The sequence below is a fragment of the Belonocnema kinseyi genome, chromosome 1, assembly GCF_010883055.1.
Source record: "Belonocnema kinseyi isolate 2016_QV_RU_SX_M_011 chromosome 1, B_treatae_v1, whole genome shotgun sequence".
Lineage (NCBI taxonomy): Eukaryota > Metazoa > Arthropoda > Insecta > Hymenoptera > Cynipidae > Belonocnema > Belonocnema kinseyi.
In genome coordinates, this window is record NC_046657.1 from 160811616 (window position 1) to 160834442 (window position 22827).

Sequence of the window (22827 nt, forward strand, 5' to 3'; positions counted from 1 at the left end):
TGATTTTTTAACCAAAAATGGTATAGATTAATTGTCAGTTTCAAAAATGTATTTTCAACGAAAGACATGAACCTTCAAATAAAAGAAATAAAAATTTTAACATAGTTGAATTTTTGATAAAAAAGAGGACTTTTTTACAAAATAGTTACATTTTTAACAAAATAATTTCTTTAATTTCTTTCACATTCGGATCAAGATTTAAATAAGACTATTATAATATAACATAATTATAATCGTATAATTAATAATAATATATATATATAAAATAGTATTAATATTTATATAATTTATATTTTATACTTGAAGTAACGTAACCTCAAAATGCACGCATCAAAGAGGCGCGCAAAGTATTCAAATCATGAGAAACGCCAGCCCAGCATCGAAATATGGAAATATTAAAATCCCAATCTCTTCATTTTATTTCGAGACAAATAGAGATATAAATAGAACCGCCGAAGTGTTCCGACAGGCAATCGTGCACTTTCGAGTTTTCAAATTCAGAAGAGGAGAAATGGGTTGCGCGCGCAACCCAGGCATTTATATCGTCTCCTACCATATTCGCACGGACATAGACGTGTCATAGTATTGGACCACGTCTCGTTTCAGATCTGGGATCAGTGCGCGGTAGCGACGCTGTGAGGCGACAAAGCACCGGCAAGGTGGAGAGGTAGCAACATTACGTACTGCGAGAAGGCGGTCATTTTCCCTGAGGTCGGAATGCGGCCACGTTGGATTAGCCTTTTAAGGGCCAATGGGAGTCGCCGTAGGACGCGCGACTAACCAATCGCGGGTCGAAAACTGCCACTGTTCAGTTTCTGACTCGGCGGAGTGGACGGCTGCGGTGGATATATATATGAGACGTGGTTATGGCTGAAATTTTACCGCGATTTCGCTGGAAGCGGGTGCAATTTTTCAGATTAGCACCCGCTCCCGGCGAAATCCTGCGGTTGTCCTTATGACAAATTTTTAATTATATATATATATATATAGAACTACATTTTTGCATGCCTCGAGGTGCTGCCCTCTTTAACTTTTCGAAGTTTCTATGGCAACCGCGTCCTTTGCCTACGTCTACGGGAGGGGTGGGGCCAAGGCGAAAGCCAAACCGAAAGTGCCGGTGATGATCTGTTTCTCGATTGTCGCGCTTGCCTGCGCCAGCCATATCTAGAGCTGACTCGGGGCTGTCTATGCTCGTCGAAAATATTAAAATTAAAAAGGTCCTTACATGATGATATTAATTATTACGTAAAAATTAAATAATGTCTTCTACGGTTTCTTTTGAAAAATGGACATTTTCGAGATACTACATAAATTTAAAAAGTAAATAAAATTTTAATCAATTCAGAATTTAGTTAAATGAAAAAATTTAATAAAGCTTAGTTAAATTAATTTTTACAAAAATAGTGAATTGAAGGTTGGAAGACTTCACTGTATAAATTTATTCTACATGTATTTTTAAATCCTAAAATATCTTATTATTTTTTCAATTAATTAAGTTATAATTGAAGTAATATTTACACTTTTCTGTAGTGTCGAATTGCAAATTTACATTCAATTCCGAGGAAAAATTTAAGGTTTTCACTACTCATTTGTTTAATTACAAAAACCAGTAACTAGACTGTGCTTTTTACATTGAAATTTAATTTTAAGTTTGAGGGCAGTTAACCACTTGCAATTCTTATGCTCATCAGAATTCAAACCTTCAAAGAAATGCTAATAGTTTATAAAAATAATTCAAAGAATCGAAGAATCCAAAAAAATTCTAAAGAAATACAAGGCGTTTAGGGGGTGCATGCCAGCAACTAAGGCTATTACAAAAAATGGAAAGTAAGTTTTTGCGAGTCGGGAAATGACCGGAAATCTCTTTCCTTAATTAAAACGGCTACCTGTATTTCTTATTATTGAAAAAATTATTATATTCATTGGTGTTTTCCTGTAAAAATAGTTATACTTTTTCGTAGTTGTAAAAAATTCCCGCCAAGGATTGAAAAAATTATTGATTTTATTTATTTCTTCAAGTGAAGGTAAATCTTGCAGAAATATAATTTAAAAAAAAAAACTAGATTTAACAAACACGAAAAAAACACGGAAAAGTTCATTTACAAATGAATCCTACTTTAATTTTCTACCATATTGTTAAATCATTAATGAAAATATACTAATTTAGAACTTAACCATTGCATTTTTAATAAAAACACGATGTAAAAAGAATAAAAAAAAATTAATTTTCGACCAAAAAGATGAATTTTAAAAATTTTCAAACTTTCAAAACTGAAATGTTTACCTTGTTTGTTAAAAAAATAAATTCTTATTGAAAAAAACGAATTTGAACAAAATAGTTACATCTTTAACAAAAGAGTTCAGCCTAAAAATGCCTTTTTACCCGCAGAAGATTAATTTTCTAAAAATAGAATAGTTAAATTTTCGGCCAAAGAGGTGAATCTAAAACGAAAAGAATAATTTTTTTACAAAGTAGTTCAATTTTTAACCAAGCTTCTGAATTCCTAACGAAACAAGATGACTTTTTAACAAAATAGTTGCGTTTTTTACAGAATAATAGAATTTGCAACTGAATACTAGGATTTTCTACCAAACGAGTTGAATTTCGAACCACAAATGTAATAGTAGACTTTCTACCAAAAAGGATTCAAGCGAAAAAACGAGAAAAGGGGGTTTCTTAAAAACAGAGAAAAAAAGAACAATTCTTTAAAAGTTAATAATAAGGAAACATACTAAATGTTATCTAATTTCGTAACTTTTCAATTTTATTTATATTGGATAAGATATCAATATTACAGAGAAAAGTAACAGCGTTTTACGTTGCAGAATTCAAATGATTTAAAGAGAGAAATTAAGAAAAAAAATTAAAGGACCTCTAATTTTTCTCATTCTCATCATTTATGATTGAGAAAGGATAAGAAAAGAAAGGTCCGACAAGTCCGAAAAGAAATAACGAGTTCGTTAACAGCCATTTCGGATAAAAATACAAATTTTGAGACCATTTTTTTATACTTAAAATTTTTATTTATCTTAGAGTTATAGCATTTTCAATATTTCTAATATCAATCGAAAATCAAAATTATAAGCCAAACAACGTACGATATGAAAAAAGTAAAGAAAAACATTGCTTTTTAAAAGCCCTACAAGATTATCATACAAAACTTTTCGATTTTCTTGTAATCTCATTTTCTGGTCAAACTGTGCAGGATACGAAAGAAGATATATCAAGAAAAATTGTAATCTGAAAAAAGATCTAAAAATGCTTCAATAATCACTTCTTGATAACAGGCGTACCTTTTGTTTTATTAGCGAAAAATAACATTGAAAATATGAAAAAAAAACTTTGTGAAAAAATGATACAAGTTACGAAAAAAAAAAAAATTTAGCAAAAATTATTTACCCGAAAAAGAGCCAGAAATTTGTTATGAACTACTTTTTGACAGGACACGTAGTTTTGGTTTTGAACATAAAAATGGTATTAAAAATAAAAATGAAAAATTTGTGGACAAACAAGAAAATGTACAAAAACAAATTGATAGAAAAAAGTTATTCTCCCAAAAAAGTGATACTACAAAATTTCTTTAAACCACTTTTCAATAGGACTCGTAATTTTGTTTTATCGTAAGTAATATATAAAGATAATCGAAAATTCCAATATTACGCTAAAAGGCGCGAGATACGTAAAAAATCTAAAAGAAGACTTATAGGATATTTTGCTTGATACATGTATACAAAATAATTTGAAAACCAAAATCCTATTATTAGCATAACAACGCGAGATAAAGAAAAATGTTTAAAAAAAGGATTGTATTTTTTAAGTTTATTTTAAGGTGGTTCAGAAAATATAAATTTAGAACTGTTTGTCAAAAAACGTTTTTGATAAAGTTTCATTCAAGCATTCTAAAGGGAAAGAATAAATTTCTGAGCGCGAATCGCCGGAATAAAAGGATGCGCGCCCCAGGCTAACAATTAAGAGATAAGTGTTTTTGAAACTTTCCAATAATTTCTCACCTTATAGTTTAAAATGAGAAATGTAAGGCAAAATATTTATATATTCTGATCAATCACTTGAGTAAAATTCAAAAATACATTTTTTCAACTTTGAAATTATGGGGTTCTCAATTTAAAAAGTCGGGACATAATTTACATACATAGTAAAATATGTAAATTTCTATAAAATATTATATAAAAAAATAAAATAGAAAATAATTTTATTATATAATTTTATCGTTTAATGATCATTTATGTAATTCATAATTTATTATACAAGCATAGAAATTTACGAATTATTGATTTCTTAAATTAATAATTGAGAGGGAGGCGGTATTCCTATAAAATTTAACTCAACATTTAAAAACTCCGAATCGTTAATTATACATGCGAGAATGCTGCACGATCGCATTTGTTTTAAAAATTAATTATTTTAAATTTCAACTCAGTATGTTTATCAATTAAAACTTTTAATGTCTTCATTTGCATAGTTTCATTTAGTAGAATTTCTACCGCCTCTTTTTCAAAAGAACAAAATAATATTATTCATAGAGAGTAAATTTTAATTGCAAAATGACTGATTTTTTCCATTAAAGATGTATAGCATATACAAATATTTATTAAGATACAATATTGTATCGTAATAAATATTTTCTTTGTGCAAAATTTATTTAAATAATTGATTCATTAATTAAAAATAATCAATCAAAATTCTCGATATAAAATTTGTATTTTATATTTTTAAGTATTTAGTATTTACCGACTTAGTATCGGCTATTTGATAAAATTGTTAGACGTGTGAAGATTGCAGGGGCAAAGTAGTTGGTGGGTGCGATTTTCGGGTCGAGAGGCATGGGGGGATCGGGCAATTTTCGCCGGGAGCGCCGTTTACAATTAGTTCCTTGAACTATACACGTGCCGCATCTAGGCTTATAATATATTTGGTGGACACAGGGGTAGTCCCAAGATGAAAGATTAAAAACGAGATATTTCGAAATGGACAAAGATACGTAGGAGGAACTGGCCAGGTGGCTACAAGGTGAGTCGTGATCTTTTGTCACTTTTCCCGCAAGTGTTCCTCGGCCTCGGTGACCGACCTCCACGTGGTGTGTTTGGTGTTTTCCGCGTGATTGTAATCTCGAGTGGATTTAAACGTCCGGGACACCCCTGACACCCAGCACGTGGAATCCGCCCGACTCAAAGTCCGACTATAGCCTAGTTGAGGCGGGCGTCTTCCAAGAGAACCGTTGGTGTAGACACTCGGCAATGAACACCGGACGGCGTGAGTGATAACGCGGGAGTTCGTCAGTTGCAAAGAGAAATTTAATGACTGAATAAATAGAGCCGAATTATAACCTCCTTTTGCTTATTGTGACTTAAAGGTTAGCGAATTTAATGCTTAGTAAAATTCTCTCTCGCTCCCATGAACCCATTTTTGGATCCTTCCCTCTTGTGCTTGAGTAAAAAGAGCTTGCCGACCTGCTAGTAGATAGAAGTGAACGGAATTTTCGAAGCTCGGGTAGGTGGTAACCTACCTGACGCCTTTAACAAATTAAACGAGCTTCGGGGGTTGTTAAGGGGTTAAAAGAGTGCGACCCGCGAACTCGGTTCGCTCCAAAAAGAAATAGCGTTCCGGTTAAAGGCAGGTAAGTGGGATACCCATTTCGATTGTATTTAGGTTTTCTTTTCTTTATCCTGGGCCTTCCCCGGCCAGGTGGGTTGAACAGATTGCACACAGAGAATTTGAAAAACTTGGTTACAATGTATATTTAGTGGCGCAACCAAAATAATCTCTTAGTGTTAAGTGAGTGTTTACGGTTTCAAGAATAATCGTAAACGGCAAGAGAGTTTCGTGAGATTTGAAATATGTCAAAGTTCCTGAGTTTGAACAAGTGGCGGGAAAATTGGACATTTCTACTGAATTAATATGAATTTTACATAATCAAGACCAAATAAGATTGATGAAAAGTTAAAAATAATTGAATAAACGCTTAATTTGGTACTTTTAATGTTTACTGAGGAATCTTTGCCCTGATTTCAAGAATGTACGTTTCACTGAACACAAAAACTGACAAAACCCAAGTTCCAGCGCCACTGCGGGGAAAAAGTAAGAACTAAAATTAATCGGTAAATACAAGTACAACTGATTTACGTGACAGAATTCGTGAGGTTTTGACATACCTAGGCAAAGTATTATTAAGACCATGTTGTTTCAACGTTCAGCGCGCCTAGTAGAGGGACAGTGAACTAAATCTCTAATAACCACAATTATAAACCATTTTCAATAATCGAATACCATCAACGTGAACACAGCATGGTGATGTCACTCTGAATTTTGATCTTAAGCTTCATGAATCTTTAATGGAAGAAAGTTTCATGAATCTTGGAAAGTTTCCAGCCTCGACTTCGCGCGGGAAAGTTCAAATCAAGTGTGGCCAGCATATCAAATTAAAATCAAATCACCATATAAACCGATTTATGCCCATCAATCTATGGCCTATGGGAGTAAGTCGAAAGCTATATATAGGTTATGTTCCGCTGACTCGTCAATAACCTGACCTCCGCTTGAACTTCTCGGGGTCTCACACAGCAGCACGCTGCGTAGTGAGACTGAACTAAACAAAACCATATCTAATTTCGACGACACCATTGAATTAATTGATTTCTGAACTACACGTGGATTATAAATTTAGCGAAACTCCAATGATGTGAAAATTTCACGAGACTTCGGTAAATTTTGTAACTTTAATTTACGAGCGGAAAAATTTCAAATCTGTGACTGAAATATAAAATTGGAGTCAAAGCTATAAACAAGGATATATTACAATAAATCCATAATCCACGTGAATCCATATATCTAATATACAAATCTGTAACCTAATCTCGACCACACGTGAGCACGCATGCGCATAAGCTTGCTGAGACTTTCGAACATTTTAAAGCTTTGGTCCTATGAAATCTTTCATCGTTGATTCGAGCATTAAATGTTTAATGGAAAGCTTCCTGGAAACCTAACCCTAACCAAATCCTAGTTTACATAATGAAGCGGAATTACCGAGTTTTACAATATCTACATAAAATGGTCTACTCGATGATAATTTTCTGTGATGGTCGATCTTCATTGTTGAATGCCAGCTGGACGACCCTCCGAAGACTGGTGAGACCCCCCTTCCCAAGTTTCCGATCGTTTGTTGGAAAGTTTCAATAGTGTCGGCACTTATCGAAGCAATATGGCGTTCTCGGTGTTAAGTGGTATTGGCTAGGCTGAGTTCGTAAGATCATGGTTGCGTTCGGTGGTGTTACGCCTTTATGGCATGGCATTCGCAGAGTTACAAAGATGGCAACATACTACGGAAGTCTTAGCTAGTCCAACGTTGGCTCTGAACACGGGACTGGTCGTGGGTGGCCATACCATGGAGTGGTAGGTGGATGTGTCGGCGTCACACCTCGGCAAAAAAATGGAGAGAGAGAATTATGAGTTGTCAACCGAGTAAAGAACCCGTTATTAAGGTGTTTGAGGCTCGCCATCTCCTGTTGGGATCGGAAACAAAAGGCGTAGGATGTAAGGAATGAGGTCGGTGGTAAGTCCTTCACCCTGGACGCCGGTAAATTCTGCAAAACCTTAGAAGTGATGAATACTTCCTTGCTTCGATGGTGTTGTTGTTATTCTTCGAGATTTGACAGGTGGTGGATATGCCATTCGACAAACTTACGGAAAGTATGAATAATCGAAGTTAACATCATTTATGAGTGCCCTATGGTCTAGCATTCCTTTCTTAGCCACAATGATGTTGTTCGCGAATTAGTGAACGAATTTTCCCTTAAAAAAGACAGCTATGTAAAATTCACTCCGTCAAAAAACATAAAAAACTACTTCGCCAATTATCAGAAACCCTTGGAACGTGGAAAAAGAAGAAACACTTTATCATGCAAAAAGATGAATTTTTAGCTCTCTCACTAGCACCAATCATTGACGGAATATTATCTAATTTATTTAGTTCATCCTGAACGAAAAGTAATTATACCAGAAAATTTGGAGTATGCTAGAAAACTGGTACTTATTCCAAGTGACCAAGTGGACAAAATCCAACAAAAATTGCAATCCTTAAAACAACCAACTATAAAAACGAACTATACGTAAATTATATTCTCAATACTCGGTTTAAACACACAAACACCTGGCAATAGCCTTGATATACTAGATTCTGAAAAAAGACGTATCGTATTTTCACCCTCTCCAAAGGATGAACGTAAAAAGTGGAAAATATATTGTCAAGTATTACGAAAATGTCCCTTCTTTGTTGACGAGAGGAGAAAAGCAACTATTTAAAATAATTACCAGAATGAAGTCTTAGATAATCAATCAACCGATAGACAATTTCGACCTGTAGAAGCCGTCACAGCATCATTACCCAAAACTTTTTAGGCAAGCAGTATCTTATTATTTAATTACACAGCCACACAAAAAAGTGTGCGGATCTGGTACCAAGACACACGTATTCCTATGGATTTTGGGGCGCTGCATTCAAATTCAGTATCAAAAATCACCCATCACGTCATGGTTGAGCCATAACCTCAAAAAATGACGAAAAATCATGCGCTGAGGCAAATCAATTTCAAAATAATGCCAGTGATGCAAATTTTCACTTCAAAAACATGTCGACAACCGTAACGGATCAATCCTTGCCTGATATCAACTTATTTAACATAACTTTACCCTACAGAACCTGACCTCACCTAACCTGAATTAACAGAAATTTATTAAACTACATGTAAAGCTCTGGAAGCATATTTTCCCAGTAGCAAATGTGAGCTACATCGAATGGGTCAACTCGAGCCTAACCTAGAAATAAATCTAACCTAGCCTAACCTAACCTAACCTAACCTAACCTCACGAAACACAATTAAACTGATTGTGTTGTCCCGTTGTGTTTGCGGTACCGTTTCATTCAGCTTCGGCTCTACCTACATAGAGGTTTAACCTATCCTAACCTAACAAAACCTGACCTAACCTAACCTAACCGATAACGCTGGCAACCCTGTTCTTGCCTACTTTCATATTTTGACATTAATAGCAGTAAATGTCTGGAGTTTCGTAACCGCTTGTTGCTAGCATTATTTGCCTGTGTCTGTAACCAGGGTACCTCCACGTGGTAACGGTGGGTAACGGGTCCACATTGCCTGAGTCCTTGGGTAAACGGCGTTCATGCCGTCATGGCAGACGCAGGTAAAAAGTGTATTATGATGCGGGGAAAACTCCAGTATCGGCGTCTGGTTAGGGTGGGAAAGCGGGCTCTCCGACTTCGTCATCATGCAACCGTAGATCTTCATCAATGGTTCACTTGGTCGGTGTAGAGTCTCATGCTAGAAGGAAAAAAACGGCGAGCATTTATCAATCGCATGTCTGCAAGAATAGCTCAGATTCATTCTGTTATATTTGCAGTAAATATGAATTGAGCAGTTGGCGATAATCAATCGACGAGGAAGTGAAAAGTCTTTACGAAAAGTGTTTTAACCGTAAATTGCTGCACCAAGAAACAAAATGGGTTCCTCACGTCATTTGCAATTCCTGCAGACTTATGCTGTATCGTCTAAAAAATTCAAACCACGAAAAGTACCGCAAGTACTCTACACCAACCACATGGAAAAAAACCGTTATTGCGAAGGACTGCTACTTTTGCATGAATTCCGTCAAAGGGTTCAACGCCAAAAATAAAAATAACATTTCGTACATTAATGTGTGCACAGTGACAAGAGCAATTGAAATCAATAAAAATGCACACCAGACTGATTTAAGCGTTTTAGAAGATGATAGAATGGAAGTTGAAAGTCAACGTCATGGAGACGGTAGTGAAACCAGTGATCAAACAGAAAATAGTTGTGATGATTCAGATCAAAATGACGGATAAGATGACGAAGAAATCTTCTAGAGCCAAGGACACAAGTTTCATTCTATCGCGACAGGAACAAAGAATTCAGAAAGTTTTTCATTAAAGACGAAGAGACGTCTTTAGTGTACTGAACTGACGTTCACGGAGTAATGAACCACTTGAAGAAAAATGTGTACAGAGACGAAGAATGGCGACTTTTCATTGATTCGTCAAAACGCAGCATTAAGGCTGCTTTACTGCAAAACACGAATACTGACGCTCATATCCCTATAGCTCACTCAACGGCCATCAAAGAAGAATATAACAATGTTAAAATGCTTCTTGAACAAGTTAATTACACGAATCACAAATGGTAAATATGTGGTGATCTCAAAATCATAACAATGATATTAGGCCAAAAATCGGGTTTCACGAGAGAGCCATGCTTTATATGCCTGTGGAATAGCATAGATCGAGCCAATCATTACAGCAAAAAACATTGGCCTTTAAGAGATTCATTCAAACTTTGTTCTCAGAATATCATGAACCAAGTCCTCGTTAATCCAGAAAAAATGTTACTACCACCCCTCCACATAAAACTTAGACTCATGAAGCAATTTGTCAAGGCGTTAGACAAAGATGAACAATGCTATAAGTATATATCCCTTAAATTCCCTAATGTTTCAGACGCTAAATTGAAAGAAGGAGTCTTTGATGGACCACAGATCTGAATATTGACAAGAGATACTAATTTTGTGAGCCACATGACGAAAATTGAAATGGATGTTTGGGAAAGTTTTAAAGCAGTAAACCCAAATTTCCTCGGTAACAAAAAAAGTCCAGACTACGAGAATATTGTTGCGAAAATGATCAGAAACTACAAAAAGTTAGGCTGCTTGATGAATTTAAAACTTCACTTTCTAGATTTCCATCTGGATAAGTTTCCAAAAAATGTCCATAAAAGTGATGGAACAACGATATCAGGGTAAATGGGACGAGGTCATGATGTCTGATTTTTGCTGGATGTTGAAAAGGGAAACGAATGTAAACACGAAAGATAGTATAAATATATCCCTTAAGTATAAGAAAAGCAGAGAGAACAAAATTTTGAATAAAACTCTTATTCATTTGCATGTGTAAGTTAGAGTTCTACATTTTAATTGATACAAACAGTGCCAGGTTAATTGAAATGGGGTCAATTCTACTTGTAGTTCTAAGTTTCTTCAAATGAGTAATGTCCGTCTACATTTTTAACCACCTGTAGTAAAATGAAATAAATTTTATTGTGTTACAACGGGAACACTTAAGTTAAGTTGTGTTGCGTTAAGCAAAATTTCATTAGGTTCTGTTAAGTTAGATTCATTTGTAGGTTAAGATCGAGTTAACCTATTAAATATAGCACACATTTAAGGCTGAGAACCGTACGCTTACATAGCTACACGTGTGGTTGAATTTAATTCGTCTGGGTTAGGTTAGGTCAGGTTTTGTTAGGTTGGGATAGGTTAAACCTCTATGTAGGTTAAGCCGAAGCTGAATGAAACGGTACCGCAAACACAACGGGACAACACAATGAGTTTAATTGTGTTACGTGAAGTTAAGTTAGGTTAGGTCGGGTTTTTTTATGTTAGGATAGGTTTGACCTCTTTGCAGGTTAAGCCCAAGCTGAATCAAATGGTACCGCAAACACAACAGGACAAAACAATTTAGGTTAGGTTAGGATAGGTTGGATAAAGTTATGTTAAATAAATTGATATTAGGCATGGGTTGATCCTTCACAGTTTTCGACATGTTTTTGAAGTGAAAATTTGCATCACTGGCATTATTTTGAAATTTATTTGCATCAGTGCATGATTTTTCGTCATTTTTTGAGGTTATGGCTGAACCATGACGTGATGGGTGATTTTTGATACCGAATTTGAATTCAGCGTCGCAAAATCCATAGGAAGACGTGTGTCCTGTTACCAGATCCGCAAACTTTTTTTGTGTGGCTGTGTTATTTGAGCAGGCCCAATATCACTATAAGAATAAAAAGGGATAAAAATAGTTTAGTTTTCATTGGCGGACAACGCACTGAATATTCAAATATTAAAGATGTCGTTAGCGATGTATTAAAACATAGAGAAATATACTTTCCAGCTGATGGAAATTAGTTTGCTCATATAATTTGAGAGTTTAGTAGACCATGAAAGCTTATGAAAAATAGAGAATACTGGAGGGTGCAAAACGATAAAGAGTTGGGGCGAGACGTCAGTAATAAACAATACTCCACATTTCACCCTCTTATAATAGGCGATGATAGTACGTATGTGGGTTGTGTTTCACAAAGACTTCGAAAAACTTCAAACATAAGAAGTCGTAGCAGAATTAGGAAAGATCAAGGACGCAGTCAGCGTGAATTAGGATTAATGCCAAAGTTGCAGTCTTTAAACATGAGGTGAAGCTTTTAGAAGAAATATCCTACAATCAAAGTCTTTAGGCTTCCTAAATTGACGCAGCAAAAATAGTTTTTGCTGCGCGAGGAAAAGTATATAGTGCTAAAGTGCTTGAGCGGTTAAAGTCACATGTAAAATTTACCAATTATATTCCTATTCATTAAAAATTGCAAAGGTTATATTATAATGTTACCTCTATTAATAATAATGAATGGTAGGCTGATTCAGTTTACCTCAAAGGCTTGTCAAACTACAATAATAATTATACTTTTCTACTAGTAGTTATTGCTGTTTTAAGTAAATTTTCCTACGTTGAGCCACTTCGAAATACATCTGCTTTAGAAGTAAGGCACGATTTCGAGCGTATTCTTCAAGAAGGTAACAATAATCCACGATATATACGAGGTGTGTTCAAAAAATAAGGTGACTTTATGGTTTTCTCAAAAAATATTCATTTATTCCTAAATATTTATGTTGTCCCCTTCAAAGTAATCCCCCTCAGATATAATACACTTGTGCCAACGCTTTTTCCAATCATCGAAGCACTTCTGATAATCATTTTGTGGTATAGCCTTGAGTTCTTTCAGCGATGTAGTTTTTATCTCCTCAATCGTTGAAAATCGATGTCCTTTCGTGGGTCTCTTCAGTTTTGGGAAAACACAAAAGTCACTGGGGGCCAAATCCAGTGAATATGGAGGCTGAGGCATGACTGGTGTGCTGTTTTTGGTCAGAAAATTTTTCACAAGCAACGATGCATTATCGTGCATTAGCAGGTGCATTATTGTGATGATGGAACAAATTTCGCTGACACATGTCTCATGCCCAAAACGTCCGAAAAGATAGCATGGCATGAGCCAACCGATATGCCAATATCTTCAGCAACTTCTTTGATAGTAATGCGGCGATTTTTCAACACCATTTCTTCCATTGCTTGAACGTTTTCCTATCTGTTGTTGACGTGCTGGGACGTCCAGGGCGAGGTTCGTCTTCGACATCCTCTCGGCCTTTTTGGAACAGCTTGTACCACTAACACACATTTTTCTTACTCAGATTAGACTCACCGTATGCAACTGTCAACATTTTAAGAGTTTTAGAGCACTGGATTCCATTTTTCACACAAAATTTAATGCAAACTCTTTGCTCCATTTTTTTCGAAAGAAGAAAATCGCCGAGCACGCCAAACCCTTCTAAACTTTTACGCTTCTGCCAGAAAAACAACACGAGGTATATAGTCAAAACTGTGAACATATGATCGTGACGAGTGTACAAACACAACAAAACAAAAATTTTAAACTTGAATGTACGTAGCCCGCGAAAATTGAAAAGTCACCTTACTTTTTGAACGCACCTCGTATTAAGATCTCTGAATAAATTCTAGATGCTTACAATAATGCTAGGCACAGTAGGTAACAGCGTCAAAAATAAAGACATAGCTGAGAAGCAGTTTAAGATTTAAAAAATATTGCAAATTAAAAGAAAGGAAAGCAAAAAACAAATTTTTGTTAAGTGGTTCGGCTATCTGGATAAATTTAATTCCTGAATTCCAGCTTCAAATTGAAAATCATTATGAAGATGAATGCTGATCAATCTTACCTTATTTTACCAAAAAATAGTAGTATGAAAAATTGTCCCTTGAATATAACTTTCATTTTTATAACGCAGCAATTGGCAAGGATGGTAGCTAAGTGGCTTTTCCAGAAATACAACTTCCTTGTACGCTTCTTTATGTGAGTCATGGTGATTCAATTGCAAACCACTTTACCCTAACGAATGTGGCGACTGACGGGCATACACACATTTCCACAATTTGATAGAAATACTGAAAATAAAAATCTGCCCGCTACGCTGGCACAATGTAATCGCGCGCGAGGCGCTCGGCTCGCTTCGCTCGCAATTTTCAGCGCGTCTAGGGCGTGCGACTGTTAGTTCTCGCGCTTCGCGTTCGATAATGTATTCATCTCGCCCTTCGCGCGCGATTATGTATTCACCTCGCGCTACGCGCTTGGTCTCTATATTTTCCCACATTATTGCACAAACATTGTAAAATTAAGACTCAGAACATTCACCAGTTTAATTTGGTGATTATGAATTCTCTTTTGTTAAAAGAGCTTAACTCAAGAGTTTGAGCGCACCTGTGGCACGCGATTGATGGCTATTTTAATCCGCCCTCGATCTTTGCATTTCTGCCGCATTCGTACACAGACCTTTTGAAATCAGAGGTCAACGGTTTGACAACTGTAATTTTTTGATTGTGAACTCTTTTTTTTTAAAGCTCTTTCGCCTTTAACGAACACATTTTCATCACGTATCTCGTGCTTCACACTCTATTCTGTCCAAAATGTCAACTTTTCTGCATTATACACAACACTTTTATAACAAATATAATACTTTTTTATGTAACTCTGCTTGGAATTGCTTATTCGGACATTGCAAAATGAAGCATAAATTGTATTTATCATGATTATTTTAATATTTGTTTCGTATTTAGCTTCAAATTGTATTATAAGCTGCGCCGATACATGTATCATTTCACTCAATTTATATCATTACAATTCATAATATGCATAAAAATTGAATCATAATAATTCTTATTTCTTTATTTTTATATATTTTTTTTTAAAATTTTAATCTTGTTTTTTACGATAAAGGAAAAATTTTGGTGCATCTGCATATTGTCTAATATAGGGACCTACCTAGGGTCCTATATAGGATCCTTTATCCTCTTCAGTCTTTTCTGTCCTTTTATCAAAAATTTTAATTTTTTATTTTTAATCCTATTTTTTATGATTGAAAAAAAATCTACTCGTCCCATTGAAAAATGATTAATCATAATTTATAGATCTTTTTAGGCGAACAACTTTTCTCTGTTGATTTTAGTTCGTACGTATGTCATTTTTTCAAAAAAATTTTATATTTTTATTTTGAATGTTATTTTTTACATATAAAGCAAAAACTACGTGCCCTATCATAAACTATAGGTCTTTCTTAGATAAACAATTTTTTCTTTTTTTTGTAGCTTCTGTCGCTAGCCCAAAAAAATTTTGTTTTTTTATTTTAAATGTTCTTTTTTTACTACTAAAAACAAAAGCCACGCGTCCTATCGAAAAGTTATTAATTCGAAATTTGTAGGTATTTCTAGAGCGCGAAATTTCAGTTTATTCATTTTTTTGTATCTTGCATCGTTGGACCAAAAAATAGAATTTTTGAATTTTTCATTATTTTTGGTACGATCAAATTTGGAATTTTCAACTTTTCGACCAAATTAAAAAGGTTGTTATGATAATCTTGTAGGTCTTTCAAAAATTAACGTTTTTCTTTTTTTGATTTTTCTTTCATATCATGCGTTTTTTGTCTTAAAATGTTCATTTTAATTCGTTTTTTTGGATTTATGAAAATGCTCTAACTCTGATAATTTTATTTTTATAGAAAAACGTCATAGGGATAAATTGTTTAACTTTCTGATTACTATGCAATATTAATGAATAATTGTTTTCAAATATTTTAAATTATTACTTATAACTTAATAATGTGACCAATCATAAAAATTTACTTCATATTATAATGATAGAATATATTTAATAGAGTTATTTTTCATTCATAAGTAATCCAGCATACACTAAATGATCTATATCGCCATTTATTGGTCAAAATCTAGGCTGAGACCTCTTCATCTATTTAAATTTTTTATTTCTAGGTTGAAACGATTTAAAGATGTGGAATTCAAACAACATTTAGATTGTTTGGAATAGTTCTGTTTCAATTTTCTAAGAAATGTCAGCTTCTTGCCAATTTTTTAATTTCTGGTATTACTTAGAATAGATCCTAAAAAGGGTTTATCTTTTCTTTTAAGAAACGTCTTTTCTAAAACACCCAATTTATGTTAAAATTATTTAAAAACACATCAACAAAAATTTGCCTATGTCTATCAAATTCCTTTTTAAAAAAAAAGTTTCATCGAAAAAACTGCCAAAGTCATTTTACATATGTGAGAAACCACCCGCAAAGGCTCAAAAGGAGAAAATTAGATAGAGCAAACCAAAAATTTCCTATTAGAATAGTAAGTGCCATTGTTACATATTATTTCCTATCTGAGTCTGGATGAGCATGTAATAAGAATGATATATGTATCAAATTGCTAACCATAATTCAATGAGTTTTCTATTTAATTTGAATTGATTATGTCTTTTTTATCTGACTTCACATCACAAACTGTATTGCAGTTTAGTTTTACATTTTGTTTCAATCGAAATGGTTTTGTCCGTATCCTCGTAAGAACTGTTGGACTGCTTGATTGTATGATTGGTAGTATGCTTGATGGATTGCTTCAAGGTTTGCTTTATGCTTTACTTCATTTCTTGCTTGAGGATTTGCTCTAAAGTATGCCTCATGGATTGCTTGAAGGCTAGCATTATGGTTTAATCCATTTTCTTGTTTATGTTTCGGTTTACGTTCTGATTGTAACTCATCAATTGCACGCACAAATGAAACACGACGATTCACTCCCAATCGCCGAAGTTCTCCAGAGAGCAGGGATACAAACTTGTTTCTGACTGTGTCAAATACATTATTAGTTTCACCAAACAAATTAGATAGTGGTCTAATGACATCTTTCTTTAGCCATCCAATAATGACATGATCCCTGGCAATTAAAGTTGAATTCGCGTCAAATCCAATCATCTCGTCATCATTAACAATTCTTCGTAAATTAATTAACTGTGGATTAGGTTCGTATTGAAATGTCATGAGAGGAGGAAGGGTTTCACCGACGTATCCAGGAAATAATACCGATAAGGTCTGAGAAATTAATTCTGTAAAAAAAGAAGCAGGTATAATTTGATACTCGTAATATAATATGAATTGGAGAGATTAAATAGGACAATGAACACAAAATATTTAGCTATCACAAAGTAGAGAATAGTGGCCATCGGCCGGTTCGATAAATTTTATAGTAGTAATTATACACAAATTTGGCAAAATCATCAGGATTCTGTATAGCCAATTGTTTAAATTTCACATTTCTCTGACACAATAAAGCAATCATGCCACCATTTAGCAGTCCTGGAATAATATATTGCGTCACTAGTGTGAAATGAAGGATTTTTTTAAAGGAGCGCATTTTAAAAACAAAATCGTAAATGGCATGTTTTTATGCATCCATAATAAACGCAAAATTGAATTTTAAGTCGGTGAAGGCACGTACAAGTGTTTTCATTATAAAATCTTTAATGATGTAAAAGTAAGTGAAACTATATTTGTCTAAAACTACTCGCATAGCACGCTACACTTGTCAAAAAAATATATCGACTCGCCAATTTGCCATGAATTTATCTTTCAACCTTTGTCAAGCACGGTCTCTCTGAAGCTATAAGAAAACACGGAGACACGCACAAATCGAACTCTTTTTTTAAACTCTAATGAGAAACCGTGCTTACTGAACCGTCATTTGCAACTAATCCAACGCACTGCCAGGCGCCGCTCATAACGCGTACTTTTCCGTTTATCTATGGAAGTGATAATTTCGCTCCTTCAAGAGCACTAATGACTAGCTCCAATATTTTAATCGAATATTTTGGGTACAGTCACTGCAGATTCCTTTTACGGTCTGGACACGTCTCCTTCTTTTTTTCTCTTTGTTACTGATTGTTTTAGTGTTCCGATTTCCAGAATTCGATCTCGAATATAGTTTTCTTTTCGAAGTCTTGGATATATATATATTTTTTAATAGTAAATCTTAGACATTTATTAATCGATTTTTAAAAATTTCCTATTAGCAAGTTATCTACCACTTTGACCTATGTACCATTTTTCACAAATTAAGCATTGTATTTTACATACTACATCAGTATGTTGAAAATTATCTAGAGCCATTATCTAGAAACATTAAGTTTTTTAAATATCTTGCCATTACCATTTTTTTTATTTGTTAAGATATAATTTATCTTTCACTCATTAGATAATCACTTTAACAACTCGGTTTTTTAGTCTACACCAGATTATAAAACATTGCAAAGATTTTATAAGATTCGTAATATTCCAATGATTTTAAACGAATATGAAAAACTTCACAAATATTTCAAAAATGTTAAACGATTTCAAATGATTTCAAAGATTTTAAACAGACAAAAAAAAGGCACAAACAAGGTTTAAAAAATCACAAAGATTTCCGTACATTTTTAAAAGATTTCAACAACTTTCACAAAGATTGCAGGGTTTCTAATATTTTACAATAATTTAAAGATATTCGAAAAGATTCTACAGAAATTTCAAGATTTTACAAAGATTTCTCAGATTTCTAGGATTTCATAGATTTCAAAGATAACTAATGTTCGCAAAAAAGTATACATTTATTTATGTTTCGGCTTTCTGGAAATATGGTTGGCCGATAAAAATGAAATGGCTCATTTTTCACATTTAAAGGAGAAACCCCAAACTTTGATTGACGTTCAGAATGTGAAACCCCCATGCAAGTACTTCAGGGCAAATATTTTGTAAGTTTATATTAAAGGAGTTCAAAAACGTTTAAAAAAAAAGTATGGACATAAAAAAAAGGAATTTTACATCTCTCCCCCTTAGTATTTGTCTAAATAAAAAAATTGATTTTCAACATTCTATAAATACCACTGCACTTCGCTGAAGTGTCAGTCAACTAAGAGACATTTGATTTTCATAATGGGTACGCTTATGAAATAATGCCGCATAAATTAAACATTCACCATTCACACTCGCATCATTCTGCTGAACATTAGCTCCATCGTCGGAACGTATCGAGGCCCTTTTAAAGCACTTCGTGATGGCTTTTGCAGAAACAGAATCCCATACCGGTCCGATAGCTCTGGCAGCATCTAGAACATTCCGGACAGGAGTTTTCGTGCATTTTTCTATTGCACAAATAAGAGCTCGCACTAATCGAGTGTGATAATCAGTCTTGACGAGAGCGATGATGCCTTGACCTAAAGGCTAGAGGCGGCTCGTTTTGTTAGAGAGAAATAACTGCAATGTTACATTTAAATGATCGAGTTCACCGACGCGACAGTGTGGGCTCAACACTTAATCAGTGCAGGCAAAAATTGTCGATTTTGCGCAATCATACTTAAATTAAACAGCGACAGCTACTACAAACATTCCTCGAGTCAATCTGCTTGAAACAACGATGCTCCTCGCTCCCGTCAGCTTTACAGACAAGCACAATTGTCAATATCTGCTTGCTTTCGGTACCTCGATAACAGTTTTCACTCTTTGGCCTTAGGGTTCTGTCAGGCAAAACGATGTTAAAGATTCCAGTTTCATCTATGTTAAAATTATTCTGCAGGAAGTACTTGTTCGGAAATTGCTCTCAGTCAGAAATCCAGTCAATCGCATCCATTTCGTTCACTTTATTTGCTTCACCACAAACTGCTACACAGCCAATCCGATAGCGCTTCTAAAATCGCCAGAGCCCACCAGTAGAGCACTTAAAATTTTCAATTCCTAAATCAAATGCGATGTAGTATGCTTTTTCTTAAAGTAATGGTTTACTTAAAGGAACACTCCGACCGCATATAATTTAACTACTCTAACATAAGCGTTTTAATGTATTTATACTGAGCAGTATAAAGGGTTGATTTTGGAATATCAGACTTTTCTGCAATATGAGTTTTTTTACTGCCCCGCGGTGCAGTTTATCTAAAATCAGCAACTCTGTCTGAAGATCAATGCTTGTTTTCTTCCTTTTGGCCACTGTAACGTGCACAAGCACCAGTGTACCACTAAATTTTCACGCCACTGATTTGAAAATATAAGAATTTTATAGTGAAAATACAAATAAGTATAACGTAAATGTGTACTCGACCTGCCTTACTGCGTTCAAGTCACGTTATCAACTCAGAAGCTGACGCTAAACGGATAGTGATTCACCTATACAAACTTTTCTGAAAATTTGCGAGTGGAGATATTGGAATGATTGGTTTTGGCGTAGAAATTCCAGAGCGGAGATCATGATCAAAATGATTCACTAAGGAACATGAGCGTGTTCGTGTTAAGCAGAATAATAGAACCGATAGGACCTTCGGCAGTTGTTCAAAGTTCGTACTGAACGGAATTCGTGTTAACATAATAAAACTCCATAAGTCCCTGTATAACGCTGTCGGGACCGCAATTTACGTACACTAGCCGTCCAATAAGACGATGAACGCGGGACTTTCTCCGTCCGGCAAGACGACAACGTGAGGGATCCCCACTACTTTGCGCTGAGAGCGTGTGCGATGTAGAGCGAACTTATGTGTTAAGTGAAACATTAGGTCATGTGCATTGCAGAGAAGAAAGTGGAAGGGATAGAGTTCCGGCCTCCGCCGTCGTTTCGTTAAGCGTTCACCCGTCGTTACGTTGAACGGGTCGTCTTGCCGGAGGTCGTCTTGTTGGACGGCTAGTGTACGTGTTAACCGAGTGTTCGTCTAAACCGAGTTCCTGTAAACAAAAGCTTAAAGTAGTCAGAAGAACAACAGCATTCGGCGATTAGAACAATTAAATTAAGTCCCATAAAAAAAATAAACGAAGTCTGACTTTGGATCTTCTTCAGGTTGTGTAGCCTCCACAACGTATTAGAGATTTGAACAAAAGAAAATGATGAAAGTTTAGGAAATTGAGCCTGCTAGAAATAAATATAAACATAAATTAACGGGTTGGAACAAAATTGCGTTCACATTTTTTTTATTCTTGATATTCGCTCCACGTTTCTTGAACCGGCTGTTGTACAAGTGAGCGAACGTGAAGGCCTCAACTTAAAAATACATAACTCGACAACCAGAAGCAGATATAAACATTTTTTTTCAATGAAAGGTCAAATTTTGGGGAAAAATGGCAACGAGAAATCGTATGAAAAAATGACCTCAAAACCAGGAATCAAAATAAAACATTTGTTGAATTTTTTTTGCTTGAAATTTTAACTCCTTTTTTAACATATAGAAAGAAGGGTACTAAATTCTACATAACACCTAAAAAGATTATAGCTCATTACGCAGTGGCTAGTGTTGGACGTACTATACTCCTACAAAAACAGGGTGACTTGTCTTAACCACACAATTCCAGGCCAATAACTTGTTTGTCAATGGCCTCCATCGACTACGGGAAAGCTTTCAATTCAACTTCCCATGGACATAAATCAGCTCTCTGTTGGCAAAATTGAAGGTTTACCTACATATAGTGAGATGCATGGGGAAAATGGCGTCCCTTTCAAAAGTTGGATTTATCATCTCATCTCGAAATTATCGTATGGCAAGAAAAACGTCACCTTCCAGAGGGATGTCTTACAGGGCTATACCATAAGCCCTCTGCTTTGTTGCATTACACTTCTACCTCTATCGCTCGCACTACGAAATTCTCGTGGGTAGCCTCGCGGTGATACTAATCATTGTGAGCATAAAACCCTCATGCACTTTATATGAATGACATGAATATCAATGCTTCTGGTGCAAGCAGAGTTTAAGGTGCTCTACATATCTTCAAGCAGTTGTGATTAAGTTTTCGAGACTAAATCTGTAAAATAAGAAAACTTTTCGGGATCTCGCCGAAGCCAAGACCATAGAATGTTAAAGCCACCCAAACGTGACTAGTGAAACTACTGCCAAGCCAGTACCGTCAACTTAGTTAATAAGCTACATTAATTAATTCTTATAATAAGGTATAGATTTGATTGAAACGAAAGAGGAACCCGACCTAATCTAGCTTAAACATAAAAAGTAAGTACTAACCATAATCTGGAGGGGTCCGATTCGCCGGAGAAGGTGACAGAAGCGAATCCGGACGGCACACCGAAGGCGACGAAGGACAGGAGCCCCCAGAATACGCTACGCCATGTCAGAAACAAGGGGTAAAACACACCAAAAATACCGACATTATTAACTATTTGACAGTTCATAAATATCAAGAATACAGTACCGTGAATTAGCCGTCCCCCAGCAACCGTAGGTAAAAGGGCCAGATACTAGCGTGACAACGCAACAAGTCCGTGCCATTTTGAGCAACGCGCGGGTTCCTTATTTAACTTTTCTCCGCGTCTCTCCGCGACGTATATAAAGGTTCAATTTTTAGAAGTGTTTGTTTTATTGATTGTTTAAATATTGTAACAACTAATGATCAAACTCCTAATGTGATTTTATAGAAATGTCAAATTTTCGGAGGTGTGCTTACTTTTGATTTTGTGTGGAATACTAGTTGCGGAAAACTAGTAAGCAACCTCTTTAGGCAATTTTTTGTCATTAAATATAAGTAAAAGTAGTCACGTAAATTTGAAAATGTTTTCTCTCTCTTACTCACGTGAGGTTCCACCCCCTTCACTTGTGCGAAATAGTGAGCTAGTCATCCTGTCAGTAGACACTCGAATGTATCCGTCGAGGCTCAGATAGGGGAAATCCTAGCTGGCGCCTGTAATCAAAATCAACGAGCTTCGAGGGTTTTTTCGTAAATAAAAAGAATGTGACTCACGAACTCTGTTTACTCCAGTGTTGGCGCGATAAGGGTAAGTGAGTAGCAGCCGTCTTATAGCCCGGTTTCTTACCTGG